Source organism: Onychomys torridus, chromosome 23, assembly GCF_903995425.1.
Source record: "Onychomys torridus chromosome 23, mOncTor1.1, whole genome shotgun sequence".
Taxonomy (NCBI): domain Eukaryota; kingdom Metazoa; phylum Chordata; class Mammalia; order Rodentia; family Cricetidae; genus Onychomys; species Onychomys torridus.
The window spans coordinates 6,399,614-6,405,613 of record NC_050465.1 but is presented as its reverse complement, the minus strand read 5'-3'; positions in this window follow the sequence as shown (position 1 = coordinate 6,405,613).

Genomic DNA, 6,000 nt, shown 5'->3' with positions numbered 1-6,000 from the left:
GTGTGTGTGTACCCAAGCACAGCATTTGATGGGTATGGACATGCTCCAACATGTATCTGAAAGTCAGAACAATTTGCAGGCCTCAGTTCTTTATTCTACCTCGTGAGTCCTGGGGATTGAACTCAATTCATTAAGTCTGACTCACCGAGCTATTCTGCTGGGCCCTACTTTTAAATGATATATTTTCATTTTGAGAATTTCATTTCTGGGAATCTGGACAATTTCCATTTATCATCCCCAAGCAATGACATATTAAATGAGGTTTTTTTGTTTGTGTGTTTGTTTGTTTGTTTTGTGTTTTTCGAGACAGGGTTTTCTCTGTGTAGTTTTGGTGTCTGTCCCGGATCTTGCTCTGTAGTCCAGGCTGGCCTTGAACTCACAGAGATCTGCCTGGCTCTGCCTCCCGAGTGCTGGGATTAAAGGTGAGTGCCACCACTGCTGGCTTTAAATGAGGTTTTAACTGTAGTCTATCCTCCCGGGACTTCATGACTGAGAGAGTCGTGACACCTTAACAAACGCTAAGCTTGAGATCCAAAGTATCATGCAGCCATCTCGGAAACTTGTCTTGGAAAAATTAGTCATGATTCATCTCTAGGAAAGTATCTGTTGCTGTGTCTGTCACGGAAACCCTGCTGCCTAGCTTTAGCATTGTGTTGGCAACTTAACATACATCATTTCCTTTTGCTTCTCATAAGGTCCATGAAGAGGACACAAAGGGAGGACAGTGAAATGGTGCCGTGATAAAGAAGACTGTGCTAAGGAGGTGAGGAGCACAGAGTAAGCCCACTCCACAGGGGGAGGAATCAAGTTCTGAGAGACTTGGGCAGCCTTTGTCAAGGCTGCACATGCAGGGGTCGGGGGTGGGGTGGGGCAGAGACAAAGAGAGATAGACACAGAGAGACAAACAGAGAGAGAGAGAGAGAGAGAGAGAGAGAGAGAGAGAGAGAGAGAGAGAGAGGAGTTCACACATCACCAGATTTCAAACACCTTCAATAGCCACTCTGTGTGGTCAGAGGAAGGCTGTGAAAACACAGCCTCGCCATGTGCTGATTCTGTTCTTGATTGGGAGCAGCATCAACTAGCAGGTGTTCTGTCCCCTTGTGAGATGCCCCCGCTAGATGTCCTTGAGACCAGGGACACAGCTTCAGCTCACCCCACAGCTTTGAGTGCAGGCCTGAGCATAAAGGAAGTGACCACTCCTGTCAACGTCACTGGATAACTTTTTTCTTTGCAAACAACACAACACAACACAAAACAAAACAAAACAAAAAAACCCCAAAACCCAAAAAACAAACCACCCCCAAAACGCTGTGACTTAAGCACTTTTCTAAAAATATTTTGAGCTGTGAAGTATGGAACTTGTTCTATTAAAATAAAGCAAGATTGGGACTTTCTCAAGATCAGCTGTGTGCTGTTGGCAACCATTTGTATTGTCTGTAACCTCAAAACGGACCATATATGATAGGTGTATTTTTAAAAAGATTATACATATTCTTTGAATTTCTATGCCTGCATCCAATGTAATTTGGTCATTTCCACCCACACTGCCTCCCTCCACCTCTCCCAGGACCTACGGAAGTTATTTTGATTAGTATTGTCTCAAGCTTTGCTCCCAGATATGTGGCATAGCTGAGCTGGAGAGTTGGGGTGTGAAAGGTGTGCTGGGATGGTACTGTGGTTGCCTCACACACAGCCCTGGAGAAAGGTTCCCAACACAGGCTCTTTAGCTCAGCTCCGTTGATGCCCATCCTAAGTCTGAGACACAGGACAGATATGGAGCTTGTGCTATTTACAGGAAACCAAGTAAACTCCTGTGCACCCAAAGGCATACAAAAGCAGACCTGGTCATGGAACCCTGCTCTTCTAATCTTTATCTGAAGAACTAAGGGAGCTAAGCGTCTGAATTTGGGATTAGTTTGAAGTCATCTCTATCTGCACTGCACTTAGTGGAAGATCTAGGGAGAACCCCTGTGGCAGCCACTGCCCTCAGAACTCACTTCCTACTTTGGCAGGCATGGCCCTGGGAATGTGGTTGCTCTTAGAGCCATCTGTTCCCCATCAGGGCATCTGACAGCTCCCAATGATGGGACACAGCCAAGGGGAGAGCTGTGTGTGGAGGTGATGCAGCGCGGTGTATCACTTACTGGGTAGTGGTGACCAGAGGAATCCCTGACTCACCAAACCAGAGCTCTGGTTGCGTGTTCAGAAGCTCTGCTCCTGATCCTAGCCTGGTCAGCGTTTTAACCAGTTAAGGATGTCATGAGGTTGAGAGGAAAGTGAAGAGATCTGGATAGAAGGAGACAGATTGTTATCTATCTATCTGGTATGAGTGCTCTGTCTGCATGCATGCCAGCGGGAGCTTCAGATCCCATTATAGATGGTTGTGAGTCACCATGTGGTTGCTGGGAATTGAACTGAGGAGCTTTGGAAGAGCAGCCAGTGCTCTTAACTGCTGAGCTATCTTTCCAGCCTCAACAGATTTTTACAAGTCAGACTTGGTATGGTGGCGCCTGCCTCTGATCCCAGCACTCGAAGCAGGAAGATCTGATTTTGAGGCCAGTCTCGTCTACATAGGGAATTCTAGGTTAGGCAGGGCTACATAAGGAGACCTTGTGTGCTGTCTAGTTTTGTGTCAAGTTGACACAAGATAGAGTCACCTGAAAGAAGGGAACCTCAATTGAGAAAATGGCTCCATAAGATTGGGCTATCGGCCTATAGGGCATTTTCTCAGTAATTGATGTGGAAGGCCTCAGCCCAGCATGGGTTGTACCACCCTTGTGCTGGTGGTCTTGGGTGCTATAAGAAAGCAGGTTGAGCAAGCCATGGAGAGAAAACCAGTAGGCAGAACTCCTCCACAGTGTCTGCATCAGCTCCTGCCTACAGGCTCCTGTCCTGTTTGAGTTCCTGTCCTGACGTCCTTCAATAATGGACAGTGATGTGGAAGTGTAAGCCAAATTAACCCTTTTCTCCCCAAGTTGCTTTTGGTCATGGTGTTTCATCACATCAACAGAAACCCTAACTAAAATACCCTGTCTAAAAAAAAAAAGACAACCGCTCTGCCTCCCAGTGTAGGATGAAGGATGACACCAGCATGCTGCCATGTTAACTCAGCTCAGTCTGAACAAACACAAGTTGAACTTAGTCTACAATGAATTAGGCAGAAGGCTAGTCTGATCTCATGCAAGAACAATGAGGCATCCAGGAGGGAGGCTGATTAGACTTGCCTATGTGGCTACCACTCTGTATGGTCTCACGGGATCAGTAGTGTGTGGAGGACACTGTGCCCAGGAGTAGGGAATCTTCCAGAATGTGTCCTGAGAGTATGGTGAAGGAGTCAGAGCTGTTCCATGGGACAAAGAGAAGACTGAGAGAAGAAGCCGTGACCCTTTCCTCTATGTGCAAAGCTTTCCAAAGGAAGAAAGATCCTTCTTGTTCTCTTTAGCCATAAGAGATGAAAGCACATGGGATGCTGCTAGGGAGTGGGCTGGGCTGCCCAGAGTTTGGCTATGTGTTCCGTGTCGATGCATTCCAGTGTAGACTGTCACCGTGAGGCAGGGGAGACTCCAGAGGCAGTTTCCATTACACGGCTTTCATGCTCATGGCCAAGTTTGCTCAGGAAACACTCCAAGGCAGAGATGAAAGTCATGCTGAGCTTTGAAGAGCATCAAGGTCTGGGCTGCAAGGGTGCTGGAAATGCCCCAGAAGTCACAGGGTAAAAGAGCAGCATGCTGGGTGACCAGATAGAGACAGGAGAATATAGTGGTAGGTGGCTCCTGAAGTTAGACTTGGATTTGCTTACACTCTGCCACCTGCTAGCCTTATGATCTTGGTCCTGTAGTCAGAGGGATGGCTCTGCAAAGATGTCCCTATCACAGGCCCTGAGTTCTGTAAATATGTCATGTTACATAGCACAGGGACTTGAGGTTGAAGATGGAGTTGAATTTACCTTGAATTACTTAGCGGATAACAATAACAAAGGTCCTTGAAAGTGGAAGAGCGTGGGTATGTAGACTGCTTAGTTGGTCAAATGCTCACTGTGCAAGTGTGACGACATGAGTTCAATTCCCAAAACCCAAGTAGAAAAGCTGGTTATGGTGGCACATGCTTATGGAGATGGACATGGGAGGACCCTGGATGTTCACTGGCCAGCCATCCTAGCCAGTTTGTCAGCTCCAGTTTCAGTGAGAGACTCTGCTTCAAGATGGAGAGCAATTGAAGACGACACCCAATGTTGACTTCTAACCTCCACAGGTACATGCGTGGTCCCATGCATCTCTACACATAAGTGGACACACACATACACCACCACACACTTAATTTTAAAGTGGAAGGTGGAGGACAGAGACCAGAGAGCCAGATGTGATGCTGGAGCAGTCAAAGCTGCTGCATGGGTATATCTTCACTAACTTGCCACAGAGTGATTTGTTAAGTTCCTTCTTATAGGTGGTGGTGTAGACAATGAGTTTTGGGCCAGGTAAATGGGGGTAATTTTTTCCTGTGGAGATGAGAAGCCATGCTTTCCTTTGGTCTCTCTGTGGTGAATGTGATGGCCCTATGTTCTTGCTGATCTTGCTACCAAACATACTTGGCATTGAATATTTGTTTAACTAGGCAAAGATGTGTTACATTTGTTTATGCTGCACTTGCTTAACTATGTAAAGATGTGTTGCATTTGCATTCATTAAATAAAATTAACCTGGGCTCACAGAGGCAAGGTTAGCTAGCAACTAGTTGACAGGAAGTAGCAGGGAGGAGCGTAGGTAGGTTTTTAAGTTAGGGTGGTGTGGAAGGAGAGAGCCAGCCAGGACCAGCCAGCCAGGCACGGAAGAAGCAGGAAAGGATGGACAGTAGGTAGTTGAGATAAATGAGCCTCAGGGCTGCACATAGATTAATAGAAATGATTTAATTTAAGTTTAAAAAAAGCTACTAGAAACAAGCCCAAGCCAAGCACTGATAATTAATAATAAGTTTCTCTGTCATGATTTTGGGGCTGGTTGTCCAAGAAAGCCTGCTACACATACTGGGTCCAAAGTCAACCTGCAGATCAGAGGCCTGATATCCTGAAGAGGATGGAGTGAACAAAGCTTACATTTTTGTTGTAGTGTAAAATTTAAGACTCCATGTTGTAGTGAGCTCTTGGGATATTGGAGTTGTTGGTTTCTGAAAGAACCAATGGTCCCTCACATGCTCAAGATTCTCCCCCGCCCCCATCTTTATGTGTGCATGTATGTTGTGCATGTGTGTACAGGAATGTCTGCATGTATGTAGGCACATGGGTATGTATGCACATGGATGTCCAAGGTTGATGGTGGGAATCATCCTTATCTCTTCCAAATCATTAGAATAGCAGCTCTCAATCAAACCCAGAGCTTGCTGATACAGAGATGCTCACTAGCCAGCTCCCTCTGGCCTTCCCCATCTCCATTTTCTGAGGCTTGACTCACAGGCAGACTACCACGCCTACTTGCAATTGCATGAACTCTGACCCGACAATCAGTGAGCCATTATTCTAGACCCCACAGTCTACCTTCCTTCAACAGCTGGGAACTGATAGGAACTTTATTCTCCTCTTGCACCTACCACTAGAGTCAACTCTAACAGTCTGTCTTCTCTTCTCAACTCCCAAAGGACAGTATTCAGTTCAGAAGAAATGTGAAAAACGTCCATTGGGTTGTTCCCACGTTAATTCATCACCAGTAATGAGGTGGGAGAACAGTAATACAGTTTGAGAGCTAGGACCAGACTCTGTGCCTTTGGCCTTCGTTTATTTTCAGTTGTAGTTGGGTTCCTCTCGAGCCACTGATATTATGACTATAGGAAAAACATCTGAGCAGCAGGCCAATGTTTAGTAAGAGTACATTTGACAGTCATATTATTTTTTCCATGAGATGAGGCTGTTAAGATAAACCTATACCCTCTGCATGCAATGTAAAGAAAAAAAAAGGAAGTGGTTTTGTGATGCTATGACATAGATTTTTAGTTTCTATCCACTACCTGGCT